This window comes from Mobula hypostoma, chromosome 27, assembly GCF_963921235.1.
Source record: "Mobula hypostoma chromosome 27, sMobHyp1.1, whole genome shotgun sequence".
Taxonomy (NCBI): Eukaryota; Metazoa; Chordata; class Chondrichthyes; order Myliobatiformes; family Myliobatidae; genus Mobula; species Mobula hypostoma.
In genome coordinates this window covers 6,098,470-6,124,342 of record NC_086123.1, presented here as the reverse complement: position 1 = coordinate 6,124,342, position 25,873 = coordinate 6,098,470, and the positions used below count along the sequence as shown (strand labels likewise).

Here is a 25,873-nt window from a genome sequence, read left to right as displayed (position 1 = left end):
TGGTTGACGAACAGTGGAACAACTGATATTTTCCTTATGTCACGGGAGCAGATCCAACTCCCCTGGACTTTTATCATATTGGACTATACTCCAATAAGAAGCCCATTGTAAATGGAATCTACATGCAGGTATTCCTATTTATTAACTGTTTCATTTAGTCCTTAGTTTGCCTTTTCGTTGTGATGCATTGCTAAGTTTCAGCATTTCTTCCTGGTCATCCCAAGAAGTGAAAAGGTAAAAGTCCCTTTTGGTGACTTCCACAGAGAGGAAGGCGTCTGAGCATTAATCATTTTACAGAACTAAAGATTGGCATTATTTGTCATATGCACAACAAAGAATACATTGAAGTTTGATGTTTGTATCTGATAAAATCAGTGAAGATTGCGGTGCCGGCAAATGTCATCGCAATTCCAGCACCAAGATAGCATGTCCACAACTTGCTGCCCCTAACGCGTACATCTTTGAAATGTGGGAAGGAACCGAAGCCCCCATAGGAAACCTATGCGGTTACAGGCAGAACTTGCCGACTGAGGCGGAAGCTGAACCCCGACCTCACAATCTTACAACTGGTGCTGTAATAGTTTTATGCTAACCACTACACTGGTGGATCAAAAGCAGGGTCTGTTTAACCAATGTTACGCGATATTGTAGGCGCCCTCAGATGCTGTTTTTATGTGAGACAGAGTCCCAGGTAAAATAATGAAGATTTGAAAATGCATTATGTTCTGGAATTCTAAAACAAAGGCATTAAAAATCAGAACTGTGCACAAGGGTGACTTTTGAATGACCACATTTGCAGCCAGCTAATGATAGATTATCGCGGGAGGCGGGGGAGGGTGTCACTTTTAACTGAATGAATAGCTCACAAGTCCCATGCAACCCAGGCGACAGCTGAAGGCGACACAGGATTAATCCAATGTAACTGCCAGGGTTAGGTTATAGTACTGGATAAAGACCACTTCCTCAAAGCCCCCTTGTTAACTCTCAGTGAAAATCTCTAAAACTGTAGGCGCTGGAAATCTGCAATAGAGCTGAAAATGCTGGAAACATTCAACAGCTCAGACCGTAATTACGGAAAAAGAAAGAGTGAACTTCTCAGGGCTGGCAAGATTTCCCTGACCTGAACTTTGTTTCTCTTTCCCCGTTGAGTGTTTCCGAAATTGTCTGCTTTTATTATTAACTCTCTTTATTCTTATTATCAAAACCCCGCCTCGGAAAACACAACATTTGTGTACCTGATTAGCTAATATCCTTCATGATTATTTGGATGCTGCACTTGGGTTATATAATTATAAAGGTTAATGGCAAAATCAGTTGAGTTAAATTATCATAGGAACCATAAACTTCAGTTTAAGTAGACAATATGTGTGTGTGTGTTGTAGGTCTGTGTGCTGTGTAGGTGGGAGGGTGTGGCTGTCTGTCTCTGTCTGTGTCTGTGTGAGGGACTGGAGGAACCTAGTGGTGTGAGTGTTTGTGGAGGTACTTAGTGCTACAGCGGGAAACAGAACTCTTAAGGTGAAGGTTTAAATGCTGTGGATCTGGCTCGGGCATACCTTATTCCTGACGTTTAATACTTCCACAGCCACTGTTCTGCCCTGGTGTCTAGCACTTCTCCCCTGGCACAGGGCTCGTCACCATGTGTTTCTACCTTGCTCTCAGACACTCTACCAGCATCTCTTTCCCACTCCTCCATGACAACAATTGAGGCTCGACTATGATGAATGCAGACATCCCACCTCTCCCGGAACTTCCGGGAGTCTCCCGCATATTAACAGTGGCTCCCTGATGCCCACAAATTATATACAATATCCCGGAAATCAATTTTTTTTTGAGAGTGAGCGAGAGAGAAGCAAGAGAGAGCGCGCCATTGCGGAGTGTTCCAAAAAAATATACGCCACCGCAGACTACACTAAAGTGTACCCCTGCCTAATAGGGGTCAAAACCGCTGCACTGTTTGCAACAGTGACTTTTCTATTGCCCATGGTGGGTTAAGACTGTAAAAGACATGTTGAGGTGAGTTTAACAGGTGTGGTTCGTTCATTAGCATAGCTAACGTTATTTAAACTAGCTGGCCGGCTGCTAAGGAGCTACTCTATTGCAGACATCCCACCTCTCCCGGAAGTCTCCTGCCAATTGATGGCGCTACCTCCCTGAAATGAGTTTTTGCAGGGTGGGATGTCTGAAAATGTCCTCTTAAGAGGCTGAGTCCAGGACTCAATTATTAAACTGATGCCAACAACTCTTTGACATTCTGAGAGTGAAGATCACGAGGCACACAGTTGCTTTCTGCTTACCAAGCACTTTCACACTTGCACTTTAATCCTGATTGTAACTGACTGAGTCAGTAACTTAGTGCTCCAATAAACGATATGATAAATTCCTTCATAGTATCACAGGTAGATAGGGTAATGAAGAGAGCTTTTAGCACATTGGCCTTCATAAATCAGAGCAAGGGTGAATACGTTAGGACTTTATTCTCTGGAGCATAGGAGAATGAGAGGAGATCTTATAGAGGAAAACAAAATTATGAAGACTCCAGACAGGGTGAATGCATGCAGGCCTTCCCCCAAAGATTGGGTGAGACTAGTACTAAAGGTCAGGGTTTAGGTAGGGTGAAAGATGAAATATTTAGCAGGAATCTGAGGGGAAGCTTCATCACTCAGAGAGTGGTGCAAATGTGAAACCATCTGCCAACAGAAGAGCTAGATGAAGGTTCATTTGTAACATTTAAGAGAAGCTTGGAAAGATACATGGATGAAAGGAGAATAGAGAGCTATGGTCCAGGTGGGTGCCCACATGAACACTTATTATACCACTATAAGTATTTATGATAGGAGCATCCAATAGTCTAGAAAAGCTGCTTGCCCAGAACCACTAAAATCCCCAGATTGCTGGATTATTGGAGATTTACATGAAAAATGAGGGCCTTGGGTCAGACCCCCAACTTCCAACGGCCTCACATGTTCTCAGAGTATGCACCTCATTGTAACCTCATTCAACACCATTTGAGATAGAAGCAAGTTCAAGTTCCAATGTCCAAGGATCCACGTTGCAAGATAACAGCACAGTGAGGTCCAAAGCATGGGGACGGAGGGTCAACGAACAAGGCAGGCAGCAGAGTGTCCTCTGTTGTTGGGCTTGGGCCTGTAATCGGGCGTGCATCGACCCTGCTGCCTTTATGATTTAAGCTCTGCTCAAAAAGAGGGGTATACCTTCAATGCTAATAAAAAGGAGAAAGAAAGTGACGTTCCTGAGAGCTGTGCTTATTAAAACATTTCCAACATACAGATTTGCTGACCTCTTTAGCTAGAACAACATAGTGTTTTCATAAAGAAACTTTTCTGATATTCTCCTCAAAATGCCTGTGGCTGTTAAGCATCTCTGAGCATTAAGACTGAATTGATAAAAGATGTTTTTATAAAATCTTGATAAAATATGATGCAATTAAGGAATACTGGATCTAAATACTAAGTTGAAAGGAACAAAAGTATATGATATTGGGGTTAGAGAGTAACTTGTGGCCGAGCCCACTAGGGAAAGAGCAGTTATGAATTGGATGTTCTATAATGAACTAGATTTTATTAGGCAACTTAAGATAATGGAACCCTTAGACGTAGTGATGAAAATATCATAGAATTCACCCTGCTATTTGAGAGTGAGAAGTTAAAATCAGTATTCCAGTGGATTAAAGGCAGGAACTGGCCAAAGTTGATTGCAAAGGGATAACTATCAGGGATGATGGTAAAACAGCAGTGGCTAGAGTTTTTCGGAGTAATTCAGAAGCTGCAGGATCAGTTCATCCCAAATAAGAAGAAGCATTCTAAAGGGAGGATCTATACTTGCTCAATCTTCGAAGAATGAATTAATTGGAACATAATGAATATTGAAAGGCCTAGATAGAGCATGTGTGGAGAGGGCACAGTCACAGGATACTATGACATCCCATAAGAACAGGGAGGAGGAAGAATTTCTTTAGTCAGAGGGTAGAATTAATTGTCACAGGTGGCTGTGGAGGCCAGGTCATCCAGTATATCTAAAGCAGTGGTTGACATGTTCTTGGTTAGTAAGGGCATCGAGGGTCACGGGGAGAAGGCAGGAGAATGGGGTTGAGAAGGAAAATAAATCAGCAATGATCAGGTAGCGGAGTAGACTTGATGAGTCGAGTGGCTAAATTCTGCTTCTGTGCCTTGTGATCTTATGGAGTAAAGAAAACAGTCTCAGAGAGAGTCATGGTGAGATACAGCATAGAAACAGGCCCTCCAGCCTACCATGTCCACAATGACCATCATCCACCCAATTACACTAATCCTACACACATCCCATTTTAGTCTCCCCTTCTTCACATCAACACCTCTGAATCTCAGTAGTCACCTCAACACTGGGGCAACTCAGCTGCCAGTCGGTTTATCTTTGGGACGTTGGAGGAAACCAGAGCAAGAATATACCGTACAAACTCCACGCAGACGGCAGCCGAGGTCTGAACTGAACCCAGGCCTCTGGCAGTGGGAGGTGGCACCACTGATCACTGTACCACTGGGCAGGAGAACGTACATAGAGGCAGAATGTGAATGGTAGGATTCTGCCTTCTGCAGTTAATTTCAAGTCTATGTAGTTCAGTAGACTGTTATGCTCTTGAACAAGTCCACCAGGTTCAGGGGACAAATAAGTACAATAATCAGATTTATATTAAACAGGCTTTCTGTAATGATCAGTTGGGATTGGTATAGGATTAGGGAGCTGGCAATTGACATAAGACCCCTGGTGAGATTTCCCATCTACACAGACTGGATCCAGGCCTTTATGAAGACCGGGCACCAAGAAACAGTTGCTTGCAGCAGTATGAACTGTTGTCAGAACCTAGACCCTGGTGTCAGCGGGTCCTGATCTAAAGCATCAATAGACAGTGATCTCCTGGGCCAGAGGACTCTGGTTTCCTCCCATACACACTGTTAGTCAGTTAAGTTGCCCCATTGTGTAGAGTCTAGGGTGAGTTGATGACAATGTGGAATGAATAGGAACATTGGTGTTGGCATCGGATTACTTCAAATGGGTGGCTAAGGATCAGCATTTATTTGTTGGGCTGAAGGGCTCATTTCTTGCTGTATTCTCTAGAATCCACGGCAAAAAAGTTCTGACTGGCCTGTGCCCAGAATTCTAGGATAAAATAGTGTGGGTAGAACCCTGATGTAACAGTGCCCATTACCTTCAGTCCAACCGCAGCTCAGAATCTCAGATGCAGTGAAGGAGAATGTGGTCCCTGTTAGCGAGTATTCTGGAGTTATGTAGATAGAGAAGATATTCATTCAAGCAAGAACCAGTCTTCAGTTTTTTATTGTAAATCTAAGTTCAGGACGCTTGCAACTAGCCTTCAGTTTTTAGTAATTGCAATCAGTACATTGAATTAAAAGCACAGGCTGCTGCACAGACTAACTAACAAATGTGGTTGGGTTAATTGGCTTGCATCAAACCAGGCAACATGGCTAATTTATTCAGCCCATTGTGATTTGAGTGCAAACTGGCAGACCAGACGGGTGTTGTCACTTATCATATCAAACATGGTCACAGGCATAGATAATAAGCAGAATTTTGTGTACTTATCATATTTGGGTACTTAGAAACAATGCTGACAATATTAATTTTCAGTGTCTGTCTCTCTGTTAGCTAAAGGTTTTAGAATATTTGCATTAATTAATTTCTCCCAAAGACATTTGGGCCTTCAGAGGTGTCTTATCAATTATCATGTGCTTCCACTATGTCTCTCAAAGGAACCATTTGTCAACACGAAGTATTGGAGTAAACAATACGAAAATCGTATTGAATCACCTGCTGCTGCCTTTGCCCTTAAGGGTATAAAACTGTGATGTACCTTTGGGTTTGTGAGCCTCCACAAAGAGTGTCTCCAGAATGGTGCCTGCGTGTTGTGCTGAATAAAGATTTCTGTACCACCAGTTTCAGTGACTCTCCGGTGACTTTGATTACAGTCACAACAGTTCCAATCATGTTCTCCGAATTTCAGAAGATGTTGCACGTTTGGCAATATTGCATGATGTGCAGTTTAATAAAACCATGCATTGCAGGTGGAAAACACAAAGAAAATTGCCAACCTATTTGTAATTTAGGAATATTTAATAATTGCAGAATCAGATATTGAGTAGATAGAATCTTAAATGCATATTTTTTCAGACAGTACAGAACACAGGCAATATGACAGAGTTATATCACAATATGATAGGTGGAGCTTGATTGATAGCTGTTTCCAATGGGGCAACACACATCGGTGCAGGATAGCTCTAGAAAAATCAGAATAAGGAGCGAAGGAAACGTGGGACAGTGACATGATAGCATAGCAGTTAGTGTGACGTTATTACTGCCACTATCTGTAAGAAGTTTGTATGTTCTCCCCTTGACTACGTGGATGTCCTCCAATTTCCTCCTACATTCCAAAGACGTACGGGTTAGTATGCTCATTGGTCACTTGGGTGTAATCGGGCAGTGCGACTCATGCGCCCATTAACGTGCTGTATCTCTAAACAGAAACGTCTATACGTGGAGGAAGACCACAGGGTTTCAAAGAGACGGCCACAAACATCTGCTCATGGGAGATAAACGCTAGCCAGATCCCAAAAATAAATAATTTTTTAATGGAAAAACATAAGAATTAACTTGCAGAGTTAGTGTTTTTGAATCTTTTACTAATCAATAAGTATTATTTGTAATTTCATACCTTAACCTTTCAAAATAGCTGTTTGTTATTTTGACCAGGAAGTAATTCACCAATTATAACAAATATTAAGATTCAAGGTTCAAGTTTATTTGCAACAGTGAAATGTGTCGTTTGCATAAACGACCAGCACAGCTGAGGCAGCTGGCAAGTGTCACCACACGTTCCAGTGCCAACGTAACGTGACCACCATGCTCGGCCGAACAACACAGGATACAGGAAGCAACAAAGCAACAACAGCAAAACGAAACCCCATTTCTCCCTCACACCAAGGCAATATGCACACTTCCTAACGACAGGACAGGCCATCTTCTTCAGCCTCCAGCAGACTCCGGCTACGCCGGATAATTTTGAAAACAAAGCTTTTTCTCTTTGTTTTGACCTTCTGTCCACACTAAAATAGCGTTTTCATCCCCCGAAAATGGAGATTTTCAGAAACTGTCTCCAGAGTGAATAAGTCTGAAAACACCTAATATCCACTGCAGTGTGTACGGGGTAACCAGAGCTTTTTAAAACCGCGTCATGACGTGCCAGAACAGATGGCGACAGCGTGGCATTTCATTGTTTTCTTCTTATTATTATTATTATTACTACTTTATTGTCGCCAAACAATTGATACTAGAGCGTACAATCATCACAGCGATATTTGATTCTGCACTTCACAGAACCTAACAATTTCAGAACAGACGGCAACGGGACTGAACCCAGAAGAGCTAGAAATGTACTCACCAAATACTTTGACCCATAGCTTACTGAATAAATAAGTATACCCACTTTGCCCTGTTTTCTGTCCTTGCTTGTACGAAGGTGGTTTACTTATTTATGCAAGTACTTCTCTGACAATAGATGTGTAACAGCCTAATGTAACATTGTATGGAAATACAAGATAACACTGATGCAGACATGTTTTATACATTTAACAAGGTGCTTTATTAGTACAACAGAGTTAGTCAGTTTTTCAATGTTCGTCGTCAGCTGGGTCATACTGTCCGTGAACTCCCTGTCGGTTGCCTCCATACGCTCTAGTATTTGTTTATTTTTAGTTTTAAGTCCTCCTGCGCGAGAGCCAAGAGCAATTCCTTTTAAGTTTTTCTAGTCTGTAACTGGACAAACGCACTCTAAGTATACCGCTTGTTTTCTGTAGATGTGTCCTGCACATGCTCAGTAGAGGTGATTCGCCCAAATATCCGTGTTAGTGTGGACAGAGATATTTTGAAAAACGCCTAGTGTGTACGCCTGTCATTTTTACTGGAAACCGGCGTTTTCAAAATTATCTGGCGTAGTGTGGACGTAGCCTCAGATTCAGATTTGGGCTTACAGACATTGGGCTTGAATTGAATTACGTACTTTCTAAATCTATTGCAGCTCTTCTTATTTACTTAAATCTTTTCTCTTGGTCATTTGAGAAAATTAAGAGCCTCACAGTTATTGAGTTCAAAATCTGAGAGTGTGGGAACAACAATATTTCATCAGCAAACTTTCAGTCAGGGTAGAAGAAAATATCTTTTTTTATTGATGAGACCTTAAATGGAGGTATTTAGTAAATTCATTATAGATTGACTAAAGTCAAGGTGCAATCCAGACTGGCCACTCTGTAATTAATTGCCTTTTAACTGACATATGAAAATAACACTTTGGTTAATATTTTATCTGCTTAAAGCTGAAAAGTGACTGGAAAAAGTGGCTTTTCATAATTCAGTGGCTCTGATTCAACTCAGAAGGAATATGATTAAGAATATATTGACCTCCTGTATTAGGGGTTTTTTAAGTTAATACTTGAGGGAATTAATACTTGGAGGAAAAGAAACATTTTATTAGAAATTACTTGGCCTGGGACTAGTTTTTGCAAAATGCCTATTTCAGAGATAAAAAGATGATATGAAGACCATAAGACATAGAAGCAGAATTTGGCCACTTGGCCCTTGAGTCTGCTCCACCATTCCATCGTGGCTGATTTATTATCCCTCTCATTCCCATTCTCCTGCCTTCTCCCTGTTTGGCACCCTGACTAAACGAGAACATATCAATCTCTGGTTTAAATATAGCATTGACTTGGCTGCCACTGCCCTCTGTGGCAATGAATTTTTTTGGCTCAAGAAATTCCTCCTCATCCCTGTTCTAAAGGGATGTTCTTGCACTTTGAGGCTGTGCCCTCTGGTCCTGGACTTCCCCACCGTAGGAAATATCCTCTCCACTTCCACTCTATCTAGGTCATTCAATATTCAATAAGTTTCAATGTGAGCACCCATCATTCTTCTAAACTCCTATGAGAACAGGTCCAGAGCCATCAAACATCTGTCATGCATTAACACTTTCATTCTCTGGATCATTTTGTGAACCTCCACTGGACTCCGTCCAACGCCAACACATCCTTTCTTAGATAAGGGGACAAAAACTGCTCACAATCCACCAAGTGCAATCTGACCAAAGCCATATAAAGCCTCAGCATTACATCTGGAAGACCCACATGGAGGGTGCAGGAGAAGAAGAGAATACAGTGCGTGCTTTTACATTGTTTGTTATGATATGATCCAACAGCCTTAGATAAGGTACTTGCTTAGGTTCAGCATTACATGCTGAAGTATTTCAGCTAACCAAATGCTTCAATGGATAAGGAAAACAGTTTCTTTAATAAATTACTGCTAGAAGAATTCCCCACCTGTTCTAAATAGGTGCCTGAAATTTTGAACAGAGGCAGGAAAGGATGGAAGAACACAGCTGATCATGTAGCATCTGCGGAAAGAGAAACAGTCGATGTTTCAGGTTAAGGACTCTGCGTCAGAAGTGAGAGAGGGCAAACCAGTGAGTAGACTAGCAGAGAATAGGGGAGAGGACAATCAGTGGGACAAAGTGAATGTCTGTGATATGGGTTTAATTTAATTAGAGGACTAAATGAGCCATGACAATAAGCTTTCAAGATAGTGGTGGAAAAGTTAGGATCCTAAACTAGAGCAGGGTTAATTTGGTGGAATTAGTAGGATCCAGCAGAGGTGGACTGGAGGAACCTTTTTGAAGGGAAAGGAATGAATGGTAGATGGGAGGTTTCGAAGATTGTTCTATCATGGGAACTTGTTCCCGATATGGTTAAGAGTAAGCCTGGCAAATTTGGGGAACTTCAGCTAATAACACTCTTGTCAGGGGAAAGAAGGAATATATATGGTGAGAAGGCAGGTGTATAGGGTTGAGCGGGATCTGGGATCACCCATAATGGATCAGATTCGATGGGCTGAATGGCCCAATTCTGCTCCTATGTCTTATAGTCTTATTGTCTTATGGTCTAAGGAAGCATTCATTGGGTTTGGGAGGATGGAACAACTGAATCCCTTGATAACTATAAAATTATTAAGAATGCACTTAAAAAGGGAAATCAGGAGGGCAAAGAAAAGCTATGACATAGATCTGGTAGATAAGGCTAAGGAAAATCGTATGAGATTCATTAGCTATATTAAGAGGAAAAGGTAAGTCCCAGGAGATATCAGCAGGGCCACCAATGTCTTGAGCCACAGGAGATGGGTGACATATTTCTCCTCGGTGTTTGCTGAAGAAAAAATCATGGTTGCTCCAGAGATATAGGAAACAGGTTTTGGAGGGCATTCATACTACCAGAGAAGAAATATTTGCAGCCTTAAAGCACATCAAAGTAGATAAATCCCCAGGGCCTGACCAAACATATTTTTGGACTTTGCGGGAGGCTAGAGTAGAAATTGTGGAGGCCATAGCAGAGATATTTGCTTCACCGTAGTCCCCGGTGAAATTCCAGAAAATTGCAAGGTGGCTAATGTTGTTCCACTGTTTAAAAGGGTAGTAAGGGCAAGCGAGGGAGCTACAGGCCAGTCAACCTAATATCAATAGTGCAGAGGTTACTGGAAGGAATTCTGAGGGACAGGACCTACCAGCATTTGGACAGACAGAGTCTGATTAGTAGGAGTCCATATGGCTTGGCATTGGAAAGTTGTGCTTGACAAATCTTTTAGAGTTTTTTTGCAGAGGTAACTAAAAAGGCAGAGAAGGATCAAATAATTGATATCATCAAGGTGCTACATGGCAAACTGATCCAGAAGGGTATCCAGGGAGAGCTAATTAGATGGATTCAAAATTGGCCCAGAGGTGAAATCCAAAAGGGTGGTGTTAAAAGTAATTTTCTCTGAATGGAGGCCAGTGACGAGTGGTGCACCACAGGGGTCAGTGTCGGGACTCTTGCTATTCATTATTTATACGAAACAATCTAGAATCAAATGCACAAGGCTTGATCGGTAATTTTGCAGATGACACAAAAATTCGGAGGTGTAGCTGATAATGAAGACGGCTATTGTGGGTTACAGGTTACCTGATCAGTTGGGAAAGTGGGCAGTGGATTTCAATACAGATAGAGCTGAAGATGTGATGCATTTTGGAAAGTCAGACCAGTGTAGGATTTGTGAATGGGAGGGCATTGGGAGGTGTAATGGAACGGAGGGACCCTGGAGTACAAGTGCAGAGTGCAAGGCTCTGAATATTAGAGTTGGGGCATTATATTGCAGTCGTTCATGAAGCCGCTCTTAGCGTATTATGTACAGTTTTGGTCACCCTGTTGGAAAAAAGACATAGCTAAACTGAAAAGAGCATAGAAAAGATTTATAAGGACTAGGGACTGAGTTACAGCAAGAGTTAGGTCTTTGTTAGAACATAGAATATGGAGCAGTACAATACAGACTCTCTACCCATAATGTTGTACCAACCATTGAATCTATTCCAATATCATTCTAACCTTCCCTCCCACATAGCTTTCCATTTTTCTTTCATCCATGTACCTAACTAATGAATGTCCCTAATGTATCTGCCTCTACCACCACTTCTCGCAGCACGTTCCACTCAATGTGTGAAAAGCTACCTCTGACATCCCGACTACAATTTCTTCCAGTCACCTTAAAATGATGCCCTTTGTATTAGTTATTTTTGCCCTGGGGAAAAAATCCACTGTGCCTTTTGTGCCGTGGGAAAAAGTCCAGAGCGTGCTGTCCCCTCCGACTACATCCCATGTTATCTTCTACACCTCTATCAAGTCATCTCCTTCACTCCCAAGGGAATACACCTAGCTCACTCAACCTATTCTCCTAAGGCAAGCACTCTAATCCAGGTAGCATCCTGGTTAATCTCCTCTGCACCCTCTCTAAAGCTTCCACACCCTTCCTATAATGAGATGACCAGAACAGAACACAATACTCCAAGTTTTCTCTAACCGGAGTTTTATAGAGCCGCAACATTACTTCGTGGCTCTTGAACACAATCACCAACTAACGAAGGGCAATACATCATACACCTTCTTAGCCACTCTATCAACTTGAGTAGAAGCTTTAAGGGACCTATGGATATGGACCCAAAGATCCCTCTGTTCCTCCACGTGACTAAGAATTCTATCATTAACCTGGTAGTCTGCCTTCAAGTTCAATCTTTCTCAATCTTCACACTTCTCAGTGTTGAACTGCATCTGCCACTTCAGTCCCGCTCCTCCTACCTCAGCCTATCAATGTTCCATTCTAATCTATGGCAATCTTCTGAAATATCCACAGCACCACAATCTTTGTGTTGTCTGCAAACTTATTAACCCACCCTTCCAGTTCCTCGTCCAAGTTATTCTGATTCAGATTCAGATTCAAACATATTTATCACGTCTACATCGAAATGAAGAATGGAATGTGGTCAATTGCTCCCTGTAGGTCATAGCTATCACCTCCTCATTCTCCTGCATGAGCTGAAAGTTATTCAGCTCTGCTCCTGTTCCCTAACGCAGATATACCAAACAGGGAGACTGAATGTGTCCCAGGACTCCCACATCTTGCATGAGAAACCTACTACTGACCTGGGAGCCGTTCTCCTTACTCTAGCAGGGCACTAATAAAGAAGTAAATGGAAACTTGACAGAAACTTCAACCAAGCCTCTGCCTCTCCTCACTGAAGCTTCTTGAGCCAAAATCTGAGTCCCCCACTCGCACTCAGCCCCACTCACACAGTGGCTGCTACAACAAAGGCCTCTTTACTTAAACCTAACTTCATTTTATTGGCCCTTGCCTAATTACCTAAACAATCTCAATCTCCGCAAAAAGTCCTGAAAGGCAATTCTCGCTTTTCAACTCTAGCACTAAACGCCACAAGTAACTGTGTCTGCATAACTTGTTTTTTGGAACTTAGGAGAGTAAAGAATGACCTTATATAAATATTTTAAACTACGAGAGGTGTAGATAAGATGGGTGGTAACAGCCTTTTACCCAGAGTAGGTGAGAACGGAAATGTGGGGCACAGGTTTAGAGTAGAGAAAAAAATATAATTGGGACCTGAGGGGCAGCGTTTTCACACACAGGGTGGTGAGTATGCAGAATGAGGTGGGTTGAGGTAGGTACAATAGTATCATTTAAGACTCACTTGGTGGGGTGCGGCCTAGAAGGCCGAATACAGGACATTGGGACTAGATGGGGAGCACCATGGCCAGTGTGGAATCATTGGGCCAAAGAGTATATCCACGCGGTCATGTTGCATGACTCTATTAAACTATATGCAAAGCCTGATAGATGAGGGCTGCAAATTTTAAAACCTTCTGTAGACCAGATTGTGAAACTACCAGTTTACCAGAAGAGCTCCGCTTTGGTAACATCCATAAGACTATAAGACATTGGCCCATTGAGTCTGCTCCACCATTCTATCATGGCCGACTAATTGTCCTGCCCGCCTCCATTCTCCTACATTCTCCCTGTAACCTTTGACAGACACCCTTAATAATCAAGAACCTACAAACCTCCACCTTAAATACACTCAACGACCTGGCCTGCACAGCCACCTGTGGTAATGAACTTCATAGATTCACTACCCTCTGGCTAAAGAAATTCCTCCTCAGCTCTGTTCTAAATGTACGTCCAACTGTTTCTGAGGCTCTGTCCTCTGGTCTAAGACTTCTCCACTATAGGAAACGTCCTCTCCACATCCACTCTATCTAGGCCTTCAATAGGTTCTAATGAGATTCATCCCACCCCCATTCTTCTAAACTCCAGCGAGTACAGGCCCAGAGCCATTCAACACTTCTCATGCATTAACCCTTTCATTCCCTAGCTTATTCTCTGGTCTCTGTTCTGGATATGGACAGTCTAGTCACTCTCACACTCACCCTTACTCCTGGTTTTATTGATGTTCTCTTGCCGTTTCTCCTGACGTGTCTTTCCAGTAATCCTGCTGTGTGGTATCCAGTAAACTTTCTACTCTCTGTGCTCTTTCTGATTTTGCAATCCTTGGCTGAGCTAAGGTTCTAACATGTGGAAACTACGCTCTGGTACATCCCCCTCAGTATGGGACTCTGCAGATACTGATCTGCTGAGATAAATGTCTGTCCAATTCAGTATAGAAGTGTCTAGATGTGGCCAACCACACATAGCTTGCACTTAGCTATTTACATTCCTTCAGGTTCCTAGTTGAAACCTTCAAAGTGTTTCCACGTATTGATAACATCCCCTGAAAGTGATAGTAACTCTATAAACAACAGGGGTGAATCTCTTTTGATGTCTCCCATTTCTCTGCACCATGGCTTTTACTGTGTTTCTTTGAGCAGTATCATGTAAAACACCCCAGAATAAGTTAGGATTAACACTTACACATAATGGTCTATCGGTCCCTCGGCACTAATGTAAATGCTTTACATATGATTATATTATGTATTGTTATGGAGCATGTTCCAGTGCTTGAGGCTCACTTATGATGTTTGATCCTACAATCACATGATTTACAAACAAGAAACAAGGACTGTAAATGGTGACATATACGTATGTTCTTTGATAATAGATTTACTTTGAACTTTGAAGAATATTAGAAAATTAGCACTGGACGGCTAAGGAAGATTAATATCTTTGCGTGGTCTACCTTTACCTTTGAGTCCTGCCAAAGGGTTTCGGTCTGAAACGTTGACTGTACTTTTTTCCCGCAGATGCTGTCTGGCCTGCTGAGCTTCTCCAGCATTTTGTGTGTGTTGCTCGGATTTCCAGCATCTGCAGATTTTCTCCTCTTTACCTTTGTGTAGTATGATTTTCAAAGCTGTAAACTCAGGGCATAGAAATCTGAGAATCACCAGCACACTGAATTTTGTTGACTGCAGAGACTAGGCATGTAATAGTTGGAGAGATTCACTGGAAAGCACCATATAAAAATGTGCTGGAGGTTAGTCAAAAGCAAAAAGGTGCCAATGCTTTTACTCAATCTAGGGGCAACCTGTCCCACCATCGCAACAGCCCTGTACTTAAAAGGATTAACTTTAAATTTAACAATATAGCACGGTAGCATAGCAGTCAGCACCAGTTTGACTCCTGCCGCTGTCTGTAAAGGGTTTGTACATTCTACTCATAACTGTGTGGGTTTCCCCTGGGTGCTCCGGTTTCCTCCCACGTTCCAAAGACGTACAGGGCAGGACTGGTCACGTGGGTGGATTTGGGCGGCGCGGGTTCCTTGGGCCAAAAGGGCCTGTTATAAATAGATTCTGTTACTTTCAGCGTGGAAGTTCTGGGCTCATCTTGGATGTCATTAGCTTTGAAAGCTATCAGCCTTTCAGTCCTCCATCAGCTGAGGCTGCAGGACCTCCCACTGTCGAGACAAATGCCCTGCCGGAATGCGTTCAACTCCAAGGGAGAGGAAACAGTTTCACGCCCCTTCCACCAGAATTCCAGCAGCTGCCCAGCAGGAGCCATGGAAACTCCAAACCATGGAAAACGGAACCAAGTTAATTGAGCTCAGGTATTTTGGAGAACTTCAATCACCAACCAACCTGAAATAAAAAAACATCCTCTTCAAAGGGAAAGTATTTCCCGTACCATACTTACCATTAGCAAAGTTTTATCAAGTCACCTCCTCATTATAGTCACATCTCTTTAATGGCCTCCTTGTGGCAGAATATTAATGTTCTAGGTTAATTTTCTTAATGTGGCATGAGACAAATTTAAAATAGCATTTACTTATTCCAATTAACCATTCACTTGGTACATGCTTATATACCCATTACATTGTTGTAAAGGCTTAAACACATACACAAAACACATACAGGTTTAAGAAGAAAACCTGGAAGAATTTTCTCAATAGGTATAAAATATTTCTAAATTAACTCAGTTTGGACATTTCCAGAGTGTGGGGAGACCCATGCCAGGGCCAGCCATATGGTGACCTCAACACAGACACAAACACATACAACACACAGTCACGCTCACACACACACTCAAATGTGCGAACGCAGATTGACATGCACACATATGCACATACATTCACATGCACATAATCCAGAACTGACGGGAAACACACACCAAGGATTGCTTCTGCGCAAACACAACTGTGTAGGTAATTGTGTCAAAATCCCTGACATGCCCAATCAGAATCAGGTTTTTATTACTGACATACAGTATGTTGTGAAGTTTGTTGTTTTGCAGCAGTACGTGACCACTGCTACACAGCAGTCAAGGATGCCTACCGTTCCGTCCCACGACCTCACTTCGGAGAATCGGACCATCAGGCCGTACTCCTCCTCCCGGCTTACAAACAGAAACTGAAGCGGGAGGTCACGGTGTCAAAAGTGGTGTCGCGTTGGACGGAGGAAACGGATGAGGTCCTCCGTGACTGCTTTGAATCGGTGGACTGGTTAGTATTCAAGGACTCGGCAGCTAACCTCGATGAGTATGCCTCAGTTGTCACGGACTTTATCTGGAAATGCATGGAGGACCGTGTGCCTCGCAAGATGATCCGGGTATTTCCTAACCGGAAACCTTGGATGAATTATGAGGTCAAGTCCCTTTTAAAGGCTAGAACTGCGGCTTTTAGGTCCGGGGATACCAGCTGCTACTCGGAATCCAGGCGTGAACTCCAGAAAGCCATTAAGGGCACCAAGAGGCAATATCGAGCCAAGTTGGAAGCCCAGGCTAACCAGAGGGATGCCAGTAGACTGTGGCAGGGTCTAACTGAGATCACTGGGCGCAAAGAAAAGGCTGGGAATATCAATAACTGTGGCGCTTCTCTTCCTGACGAACTTAATGTATTCTACACAAGATTCGAACGGAAGAGGAGCGTCCCACTCCCTCCGGATGAACCGGACCTGGTGGCATCGAGATTCATCATCACCGAGGAGGACGTTAGAAGGGCCTTCCTGAAGATAAATCCAAGGAAGGCGACGGGCCCAGATGGCGTCCCAGGACGGGTTCTCCAGGCCTGTGCAAGCGAGCTAGCTGGAGTGTTTGCTGATATCTTCAACTGCTCCTTGCTTCAGTCTAAGATCCCCTCGTGTTTTAAGAAGGCAACGATAATCCCAGTGCCGAAAAAGAGCAAGGTGGCATGCCTGAATGACTATCGACCTGTGGCTCTGACGTCAATTGCTATGAAGTGCTTCGAGAGATTGGATATGGCACACATCAACCAGCGCCTACCAGTCAACCTCGACGCTTTGCAATTCGCCTACCGGAGCAACAGGTCAACAGCAGATGGCATCTCTCTGGCCCTACATTCCTCCTTAGAACACCTGGCGAATAAAGTTGCATATGTAAGGCTCCTTTTCATTGACTACAGCTCTGCCTTTAATACCATCATTCCAAATAAACTGATTCCTAAGCTTTGGAACCTGGGCCTTAGCACTCAGATCTACAGCTGGATCTTCAACTTCCTCACAGACAGGACCCAGGCTGTAAAAATAGGGGACAAGCTCTCCTCTACAATCACTCTGAACACCGGTGCCCCACAAGGCTGTGTACTCAGCCCCCTGCTGTACTCACTGTACACTCATGATTGTGCAGCCAAATTTCCATCAAATTCAATATATAAGTTTGCTGACAACACAACAATTGTAAGCCATGTCTCGGGTAATGATGAGTTTGAGTACAGAGAGGAAATTAAGAACCTGATGGCATGGTGCGAAGACAATAACCTATCTCTCAATGTCAGCAAGACGAAGGAATTGGTTGTTGACTTCAGAAGGAGTAGCGGACCGCACAACCCAATTTACATCGGCGGTGCACAAGTGGAACAGGTCAAAAGCTTTAAGTTCCTTGGGGTCAATATCACAAATGACCTGACTTAGTCCAACCAAGCAGAGTTCACTGCCAAGAAGGCCCACCAGCGCCTTTACTTCCTGAGAAAACTGAAGAAATTTGGCCTGTCCCCTAAAACCCTCACTAATTTTTATAGATGCACCGTAGAAAGCATTCTTCTAGGGTGCATCACAACCTGGTATGGAAGTTGTCCTGTCCAAGACTGAAAGAAGCTGCAGAAGATCGTGAACACAGCGCAGCACATCACACAAACCAATCTTCTGTCCATGGACTCACTTAACACCGCACGCTGTCGGAGCAGTGCTGCCAGGATAATTAAGGACACAACCCACCCAGCCAACACACTTTTCATCTCTCTTCCCTTCGGGAGAAGTTCAGGAGCTTGAAGACTCGTATGGCCAGATTTGGGAACAGCTTTTTTCCAACTGTGATGAGACTGCTGAACGGATCCTGACCCGGATCTGGGCCGTACCCTCCAAATATCCGGACCTGCCTCTCGGTTTTTTTGCACTACCTTACTTCCCATTTTTCTATTTTCTATTTATGATTTATAATTTAAATTTTTAATATTTACTAATTTTTACTATTTTTAATATTTAATATTTGTAATCCAGGGAGTGTGAAACGCAGAATCAAATATCGCTGTGATGATTGTACGTTCTAGTACCAATTGTTTGGCGACAATAAAGTATAAAGTATAAAATACTACAGTGTAATAAATAAAATACAATGTACTATAATTTACAATAAGAAATATATATTAAAATATAAGTAGTGGTAAAAGAGAGCAAAACTAGTGAGTAGTGTTCATGGATTCATCAGAAATCTGATGGCGGAGGGAAAGAAACTATTTGTAAAACGTTGAGTGGGTGTCTTCAGGCTCCTGTACCTCCCTGATGACAGTAATGAGAAGAGGGCATGTCCTTGGTATTGGGGTCCTTAATGATGTATGCCACTTTTTGGGCTATCAGCTTTTGAAGATGTCCTTAATGCTAGGAAGGCTAGTGCTCATGCTGGAACTAATTAGGTTTACAACCCTCTGCAACTTTTCCCCATCCTGTGCGTTGGCCCCTCTATACAAAATGTTGATGCAACCAGTTAGAACGCTCTCCACTGCACTTCTGTTAAAATCCCCTCAATTCTTTGGAGACATAGCAAATCTCCTTTAACTCGCAATGAAATATGGCTGATAGCATGCCTTCTTTTTAATTGCATCAATATGTTGGGCTCAGGATAGATCTTCAGAGATGTTGACACTCAGGATCTTGAAACTGCTCTCCCTTTCCACTGCTGATCCCTCAGTGAGGTGTGGTGTGTGTACCTCGACTTCTCCTTTCTGAAGCCCACAATCAATTCCTTGCTCTTACTGACTAAGGGAAAGTACATTTATGGCTTTGAGCTGTGGCCTGTCTGAAACCGTTGGTCTTCTGACAGAAGGAGTTTGTCATGACAGTGCCCCTTGGGGTCACTGAAGGGTCTCGGCCTGAAACGTCGAGTGTACTCTTCCATAGGTGCTGTCTGGCCTGCTGAGTTCCTGCAGCATTGTGTGGGTGCTGTTATGACAATGTTGTTGGTTAGCCTGGTCTAAGGTGCAGTAACTCGTATCACTGAATGGAGTCAAGCAAAGTTTGATCCACGCAAAGGATATTTAAAGATAGGCTGATGCATTGTGTCACCGGCTGCTTTGTGTGCACAGAATTATGGAGTAATACCGCATGGAAACAGACCTGTTAGCCTAACTCATCCATGCCCATGATTATGCCCACCAAGCTAGTCCCAATTGCCTGCATGTGGTCCATATCCCCCCAAACCCCTCCTTTCCATGTCTTTTAAATCATCCAAATTATCCGTGTCATTTAAAAGTCTTTTAAATGTTGTTGTTGTACCTGTCTCAACCACCTTCACTGGCAGCTCATTCATAGTCATAGTCATACTTTATTGATCCCAAGGGAAATTGGTTTTCATTACAGTTGCACCATAAATAATTAAATAGTAATAAAACCATAAATAGTTAAATAGTAATACGTAAATTATGCCAGGAAATAAGTCCAGGACCAGCCTATCGGCTCAGGGTGTCTGATCCTCCAAGGGAGGAGTTGTAAAGTTTGATGGCCACAGGCAGGAATGACTTCCTATGACGCTCTGTGTTGCATCTCGATGGAATGAGTCTCTGGCTGAATGTACTCCTGTGCCCACCCAGTACATTATGTAGTGGATGGGAGACATTGACCAAGATGGCATGCAACTTGGACAGCATCCTCTTTTCAGACACCTCCGTCAGAGAGTCCAGTTCCATCCCCACAACATCACTGGCCTTATGAATGAGTTTATTGATTCTGTTGGTGTCTGCTACCCTCAGCCTGCTGCTCCAGCACACAACAGCAAACATGATCGCACTGGCCACCAGAGACTCGTAGAACATCCTCAGCGTCGTCCGGCAGATGTTAAAGGACCTCAGTCTCCTCAGGAAATAGAGACGGCTCTGACGCAAAAAAAATCTGATTCCATAAAAATCTACACCCTCTGCCAGAAGAAGTTGTTCCTTAGTTCCCTTTTAAATCATCCACCTCAAGAGGATACATCTATCATCAAAGATCCACACCATGCTTCCTTCTCACAGCTACCACTGGGCAGGAGGTCCATCCCCTCAGCAATTTGCTTCTCGAACCAACCTGCACAATCATAATCACTATCTCACCATGACCACTTTGAGTATCTTTTACTACCATGGACTTCTTTGCCCTCATTCCATTCTTTCTTGGAATATCATTTATTTTGAATTTTTCCTTCTCTTGTGAACGTTGTGTCTCTGATGCAAGATGCCTGTGATGCTGCGGCAAGATTTCACTGCATCTGTGCATACGTGTATGTGTCTATATGACCTTAAACTTGACTTTGGTTTATGAACTAAAGTACTTTATTATATCTTTTCACTGGTACTTTAATAAACTCCTCTGCTCTTTTTATTTCCTCCCACCCAGAGTAACAAAATTTGTTTGCAGACATGCATTTACCCAGTGCAAAGCAAATCTCTCTGAGCACGGTCAGTACACTGGAGTGTTTTCAACCGGGCTTTATGTTACAAATCACATTCACATGTGACTAAGTGAGAACTTAATCATAGATAATTGCATTTCTGATTAACAAACCATGACCAAAGGACACCATTATTGGGAATGTGACTGTAGTACTCATATCTGTACATCTTCACATTGGAGCAATCACTCTACAGCAACAGTGAGCACCGATCGGTGTTCAATTCCCGCCACTGCCTGTAAGGAATTTGTACTTTTTTCCTCTGACCACATGGTGTGCCAGCTACCTCCTGCTTTCTAAAGATGTACGGAAATGGTTACCGTTAGCAAGTTGTGGGCAGAAGCATGACGATACTTGCACAAACCCCCAGCACATTCCTTGCTGGTTTGCTTTGGCACCAGCAACAAATTTCACTATGTTTCGATGTATATGTGACAAATAAAACTAATCTTTATCTTTTTTTCATCTTTTCCTGTAAATTTATGATACAGGAAGCAAATAGTATGGGGAAATGGGGAGAGAAGCGTGTTATGCTTTATAACTTCAAGAGATTAAATTAATTCCAAGACACTTGTGGGAGTCTGTAAATGGGTGTAACTTCGAGTTTATCTCATGATAGTGAGATTACATAGGCAAATAATGTATTTTTAACATATAATCCATAATTAATTATTTAACTGAACAAGAATGCTTAATCCAAACAATATATGTACACAAAATAACTCAAGTATTACTTGAATATTAAATACACGTTGTAATTGCTGAAGATGTTTATTAAGCAAACAGCGATCACAGTGAATGGAAGGTGATCTGTGAGCCGTTGTTGTACAGTGTGTCAGTACTATTCAAAGATTCAAAGCACATTTATTATCAAAGGATGTATAAATCATACACCATGAGATTTGTCAGCTTACAGACAGCCACAAAGCGTGGAACCAAATAACCCCATTAAAGATAAGAACGACCAAAAACCACTGGGCAGAGAAAGAGAGAAAAAAACACAGAAATACTATTGATAATCATCTCCAGATGACACCAAGAGCTTTAAAACTAGAGGGTGTACTTTAATTGAAATGAACAACAACTAAAACATATACAGTATACCTCCAGTACATGTGCACTATAAAGACACGATTTTGGCACATGCAAATGCGATTACTTCATATATGTACAGTAGATGCCACTCTGCATTTCCTAGATGAACTAAACAGATGCACAACTATCACAGGTCAAGTCAGGCTGAGCGTCGAGCTAGCAACTCGGCCTCTTTTTAAAAAAAAAACAAGAATAGCTTGCTACGGAAACACCGTCATGACGGTGCCCCTGATAAATCCACTGTCGAGTTGAGGGCTATTCTTCTTCTTCTTCTACTATTACAGGTACATTCTGGGGACAGGTTGTCTCAAATTATGTGAACAGCCTCAATAATGCTTCTGCCTTTGGGATTGTTGTTTCTTCTATGACATTCCAATTAATTTGCTGTTTTTCGGCGTATTCTCTTCAGTGGCTAGTTCTATCTTCCCTTCCAGAATAAAACCAGCATCGCATGCCTCTTCAGCATGTTCTGGTGTGTCACTCGCTTCAATTATTTGGTTAAAACAGGCACTTCCAATTCTTCCTTCAGTTTAGGTCTATAGACATGTACTTTCTCACATTTGCCCCACCCTTTCATGTTGCATTTGCTTGGCAGTCTTAACTCTTGCACTTTCTGTTGAGTCCCGATGAAGGGTCTCGGCGTGAAACATCGACTGTTTATTCTTCTCCATAGTTGCTGCCCGACCTGCTGAGTTCCCCCGGCGTTTTGTGTGTGTTGCTCATTTTCTACTGTTGCTTCAGCTGCCTCACCTTCCCCAATCCCAATGGATTATTATGACGGCAATCACCGTTTTACTTCTGATTCAGCCGCCTTTAATCTACTGTCTCTTCAAGAGTGTTTGATACCTGAGAATATTAACCACTCAGAGAAAAAGAGTAGTCTCTTCATCCCAACCCACCTAAACTAATCCTATTTGCCTGCCGTATCGCTTAAACCTTTCCTGTCCATATACCTACCAAATTTTCTTTTGAGCCTGCCTCAATTACTTCCTCTGACAGCTTGTTCCATATGTGGACCACACTCTGTGTGAAAAGATTGTGTCTCAGATCCCCTTCCCCTCTCACCTTAAATTTATGACCACTAGTTTTTGGTTCCCTAGGATAAAAGTCAGGGTGGGTTTACTCTATTGATACCCCTAATAATTTTATACGCCTTATTTTTCCTACATTCCAAGAAATAGGGTCCTAGTATGTCCAACCAGTCCTATAGTGGAATGTGGCATATTTTGATACTTAAACAGGAGTTAGCTCACCAACTTTCAAACCTGTCTTGGAAGTTCAAGGTTTGGAAACCCATCGTAAGCAGACTAACACTCTGTTTCCTTGCAGGAGCACGCCTGTTGTCAATGGCTGTCAACAGCAAGACTTTGCATCACTTGCACTTGTGTCGTGTTGATCGTGTTTCTGGGGCAGAGCTCCCATTGCAGACTTCAGACCCTGAGCTAGCACACTATCTGTGCCTGCTGATACACCGACTCTGGTGTTTTTACTTCAGTCCACTTTGGCTGTCGTGCTGCAAGTCAGAACAAGCATCGGTATCTCTAAGTCTCTGGGCTGGAGCCATTCATCTTTTAAGGATCATCGCATAAAAATGTCCCAGATATGGAATACATAGATAAATACTTCAATGAAAAACAGATACTAACTCTTTCTCCTGCCTTTGATTCCTCATACTAAACTTGAAACTCTGTTACTTCCCAGGATGAAATAATCCCCCAATAGTCGCTCTTATGACTGTAAATGGAGCCTCTTTTTCATTTGGTTTTATGAAACTTTCAGAATTCAGAAAAGGAAGGCAAAGATACTGTTCTGGAGAGGGAAAGCAGGATACAGGTGTATTCGTAGAAGGGAAATGTTTAACAAAAGCTGAAATATAGACTGAACTTTGAGAAATTATAGATAATCGGAAAATGGCAGGGAAATTTTAAACAAATATCCTGTGCTTTTCTTCATGGTGTGTGGCACGCGGCCAAGTGGTTAGGGCGTTGGACTAGCGACCTGAAAGTCGTGGGTTCAAGCCTCGGCCGAGGCAGCGTGTGTGTCCTTGGGCAAGGCACTTAACCACACACTGCTCCAGTCTACCCAGCTGAGAATGGCAGCTGAGAATGGGTACCGGCAATAACCACGTGATAGACTGGTGTCCTATCCGGGGGGGGGATGTCTTGTACTCTCAGTCGCTTCATGCCACGGAAACCGGTATGGGCCACCAAGGCTCGTGACAGAGAGAAAAGCTCAAGAGGGAATGCAAAATTGAAATAATATAGCATTAGTAATCAAGTTATACAGGATTATCCAAGGATTGTCACCATGTCATGGCGGAGAGGCCGGTGGAGATCCTGAGAGAGATGCTGTCTGGATATTAGCACCTGGTAGGGTCACTCATGATGGTACGGTCAAGGTGGGGGTTCCAGACAGTGTGATCCAACAGCAGTGAAGGTGGGGTAAGGCTGCATCAGTGAAGAGTCTCCAGTGGTCCCGCACTCCATTGCCACTGAACCCTGACCCCAGTCTGCCAAGTACCATGTGGTGGCTGTCCGTCACGCACCTTAAAGGAGAACATCATACTTGACTTGAGTGCCCATACTACCTTAAAGGAGGAATTAATTATAAATACTTCCTAATGATTGAAAGCTAATAAGTACCTTGGATCTAAGCAACACACATCAAAGTTGCTGGTGAACGCAGCAGGCCAGGCAGCAGAGGTACAGTAGACAATTTCCAGCATCTGCAGAATTCCTCGTGTTTACCTTGGATCTAATGAGGCTTTGAAAAAGATGCTTTAGAGATAATTGATAATTTGACTGCCATCTTCTAAACTTCCGGAGACTCTGGTACAGATCACACTGATTGGAAAATAGCACATGTAAGCCTACTATGCAAGAAAGAAGAATGAGAGAAAATAGGGTACTGTGGGAAGTAGTAGCAAAAATACTAGGAACTATTATTAAGAAAGTGGTAAGAGAATGCATAGAACATAATAATATCTGACAGAGTCAGTACTAATTTATGAGATGGAAATCATGTTTGAATAATCCATTATAAACTTTTGAGGCAAACAACAGGAATTCTGCAGATGCTGGAAATTCAAGCAACACACATCAAAGTTGCTGGTGAACGCAGCAGGCCAAGCAGCATCTGTAGGAAGAGCTGCAGTCGACGTTTCAGGCCGAGACCCTTCATCAGGACTAACTAAAGGAAGAGTGAGTAAGGGATTTGAAAGTTGGAGGGGGAGGGGGAGATCCAAAATGATAGGAGAAGACAGGAGGGGGAGGGATAGAGCCAAGAGCTGGACAGGTGATAGGAAAAAGGGGATATGAGAGGATCATGGGACAGGAGGTCCGAGAAGAAAGACAAGGGTGGGGGGGGACCCAGAGGATGGGCAAGAGGTATATTCAGAGGGACAGAGGGAGAAAAAGGAGAGTGAGAGAAAGAATGTGTGCATAAAAATGAGTAACAGATGGGGTACGAGGGGGAGGTGGGGCCTTAGCGGAAGTTAGAGAAGTCGATGTTCATGCCATCAGGTTGGAGGCTACCCAGACTGAATATAAGATGTTGTTCCTCCAACCTGAGTGTAGCTTCATCCTTACAGTAGAGGAGGCCGTGGATAGACATGTCAGAATGGGAATGGGATGTGGAATTAAAATGTGTAGCCACTGGGAGATCCTGCTTTCTCTGGCGGACAGAGCGTAGATGTTCAGCAAAGCGGTCTCCCAGTCTGCGTCGGGTCTCGCCAATATATAAAAGGCCACATCGGGAGCACCGGACACAGTATATCACCCCAGTCGACTCACAGGTGAAGTGTTGCCTCACCTGGAAGGACTGTTTGGGCCCTGAATGGTGGTAAGGGAGGAAGTGTAAGGGCATGTGTAGCACTTGTTCCGCTTACACGGATAAGTGCCAGGAGGGAGATCAGTGGGGAGGGATGGGGGGGACGAATGGACAAGGGAGTTGTGTAGGGAGCGATCCCTGCGGAATGCAGAGAGAGGCG

At 43.0% G+C, this 25,873-nt stretch overlaps 1 long non-coding RNA gene across 1 annotated transcript; it reads left to right on the top strand.

Annotated features, from left to right (window-relative positions):
* The first annotated feature begins 15 nt into the window (after nucleotides 1-15).
* On the top strand, nucleotides 16-23,579 carry LOC134338535 (uncharacterized). The gene is made up of 3 exons (XR_010016249.1): nucleotides 16-128; nucleotides 15,226-15,466; nucleotides 23,215-23,579. It is a non-coding gene; the product is annotated as an uncharacterized LOC134338535 (long non-coding RNA).
* The last annotated feature ends 2,294 nt before the right edge of the window (nucleotides 23,580-25,873 follow it).